The following is a 3,046-nucleotide window of genomic DNA, read 5'->3' as shown; positions in this document are numbered from 1 at the left end:
TTCTTCTTCTTCTTCTTCTTCTTCTTCTTCTTCTTCTTCTTCTTCTTCATATTTGTTAGGTGGTATGATTTCTTGTTTGTATTTGTCAGCTTCCTTAAATACTGAAAAGAGTTTTTTGTTTTACTCGTGTTTTGTGGCTATTTGTATTAGTTTTCCTTGCTTCTGAAGTAGGCATTTTTACAGTTCTATGGTGGTTATTTTATAATAGTTTTCCAGCTGTATAAGGCCTCTGCCACCTTCTGTACATTGCATATATAGCCTTTCTATGTAAGATTTTGGGTGGTGCATCCTAGAACCTGTCATTATTTTTCCAGTTTTCCTGTCTATTTTCGTTAGTTCATTTAGTGTCCAGTTAAGGATATTGTAACTGTAACTTATAACTGGGATGGCTAAAGTGTTAATTTCTATTATCTTGTCTTTAGCATTGAGCTCTGCTTTCAGTATTGATCTAACTTGTCTATAGCATTCTTTCTTTATTTTCTCTTTCATTTGTGTGTTTTGTATCCTATCTAGTTCATTGATTCCTAAATATTTGTATGGTTGGCTTTTGTCTAGTTCTCTTATATCATTGGCTTTATCTAATGTGATGTTGCTACTCTTAACTAGTTTTCCTCTTTTCAGGGTTGCTTTGGTACATCCATTTACTGTCTGCAGTAGTGTTTCCAGCTGTTTATCATTTGTAGTGTATAGTTTTAGGTCATTCATATATAAAAGGTGGCTGACTGTTTTGCCGTAACGTTTGTATCCACATTCAGTTCCATTTAGCAATTCAGTTAAAGGTGTGAGTGCCAGGCAGAACAGGAGTGGAGAGAGCGTGTCTCCCTGGAATATTCCTCTTCTAATGGGGATGGCTTTGGTTTTCACGAGTCCCTCTTTTGTTTGGAGCTGTAGCACTGTCTACCATTTATTCATAGAGTGTCTTATGTAGTTTTGTGGTCTTGCCATTTCCGTGGATTTGGGAATTAGGATAGTTTTCCCTTTTGTGATCCATTCAAGCATTGTCTCTGGCTCTGCTAGTATGTCGTTAAAGCTTTCAGCCAGCTTTTTGTGTATTTCTGTCAGATATTTTAACCAGAAGTTGGGGATCTTGTCGTGCCCAGGTGCCTTGCAGTTGCTTAGTCTTTACAGTGCCTTGGTGACCTCTTCAGTTGTTATAGGGGTTTGGAGTTGCTCAGGTGATAAGTTTGTTGTTTTAATAGTCCTTTTCTGAGGTTGTTCCTTCACTGACCATATTTCTTTCCAAAATTCTTCCACTTCTTCAGCTGTTGGTGCTGCAGTAATGTCTATTTTACTTTTGCCAAGTTCTTGGTAGAATTTTTTGGGGTTGGATTAGAACTGTTTGTTTTGTTCAAAGAAACGTTGGTGTTTCTCATACCAGTAGATCCTTTGTGCTTTGGCAAGGATATCTTGCTTTTTAGCTTTTCTTTTACCTCAGGTAAATCTGTTTCTGTAATGTTAAATCTTTTTCTGTAATGCTAAATCTTTTTCTGTAATGGGTAATTCTTTTTTTCTAATGGGTAAATCTTTGTCTGTAATGTTATTATTATTATTATCATTATATTTAAAGCTTTAACCAGTTTCACAGTTTACACTGATTTTCAAAAAGTTCAAATAGAAAGAGGTGACTTATATCACAGCTGTCTTGCTTCTGACTAGAGTTTGAAGCTTGCCCTATTTTTATAGGGAGTTCATGGCTCAGATTAGTATATGTTTTGAATAGCACTTGATTGGTAGAGGATAGTTATATATATATATATAGTTTAAAGAGATTTGTTAGATAAGACCGGAATAATGTGAGAAGGTACCAATTAAACTACAAAAGGAAAAGAAAACAAAAGAAAGTTGCATCTTTACCTTGTATTTCAATATTTTGTTATTATAACCTCTTGTTCAGAACATTTGGAAAACGTAGGAAAAAGTTGTTTCTCAGATATGTGGGGTAGAAAGGAGGAAACGGGAGGAAGGAAGAAGGTGGTATGTGAATACTGGTGTTGCTGTAGCAACCAGTCTGCTTCATGTACTTCCTTCCTGTTGTTAATGGCTGGTCTCAATTTGTTGATAAGAAGGGCCTCCATAATTCTGAAATTGCCCTTGATGCATTTCACTGTCCCAATGAAAACTTTAAAATTCAGGGTTTGGCACTTCTTTAGGTGTTTCTTTGTTGAAGTGTCTTTTATATGGACATGCAATTTCCTGGTGGTACTCCCTATGTAGGATGACCCACATTTATTGCAGACTATTTCATATATCACATAAGCCCTCGAGCATGTTTTGATGTTGTTGAGGGGGAAATTGGTCAGTGTGCACCCCACAATGCTATCTGTGGTATTTTTCCTCGACAGAACTTTCCTCAAGGAAGGGTCAGTGTACACCATCTGTATGTTGAGTCCCTCTCTGCAGATTGCATGTGGCATAGCTGCAGTTGTTCTGTCCTCGAAGTAGGCCAGTTTAAGTATGCACTTTTCCAACTTGGGGTTATAGACCTTCTTATGTGGTTTACCAGCTTCCATGTTTCGTAGATGTAGTTATTTAGTTGTAGATGGTGGATAGCCATTGTGTGCTAAGTTCTTGAGAACATGCTTGGTATTGATAGCTTTGTCAGTTGCTTTCATCCTCTTAGGCAAAAAATGTCATCAACAACAAATATGACATCATCACTGCAATACTGATTCCAAGCCAACTGGCTTTCATGTTGGGCACAAGTGATAGTCAGATGGGACCAAATCAGGAGAATAGGGAGAGTGATCAACCAGTTTGAAGCTACAGTCACACACAGCAGCCATTGAAACCAAAGACTTTCTTAAGTTTTCCAGAGCATTTGGTTTTGCTAACTCTTCGTAACTCATTCAGCAAGTTGGTGTAGTAATCCCCATTGATGGTGTGGCCCTTTTGAAAATTTTCTATAGACAAAATGCCTTTGGCAACCTAAAAAACTGAGACTATCATTGTATCCAGCTGGACAGGAAGCCAGTCCATCGCAGCATTATTCATTTTTGCCAGCTGAGTGAACTGGACCAATGTGAAATGAAGTGTTTTGCTCAAGAAC

The sequence above is a fragment of the Octopus bimaculoides genome, chromosome 12 (assembly GCF_001194135.2).
Source record: "Octopus bimaculoides isolate UCB-OBI-ISO-001 chromosome 12, ASM119413v2, whole genome shotgun sequence".
NCBI classification, from domain to species: Eukaryota; Metazoa; Mollusca; class Cephalopoda; order Octopoda; family Octopodidae; genus Octopus; species Octopus bimaculoides.
This window is presented reverse-complemented; position numbering follows the sequence as displayed.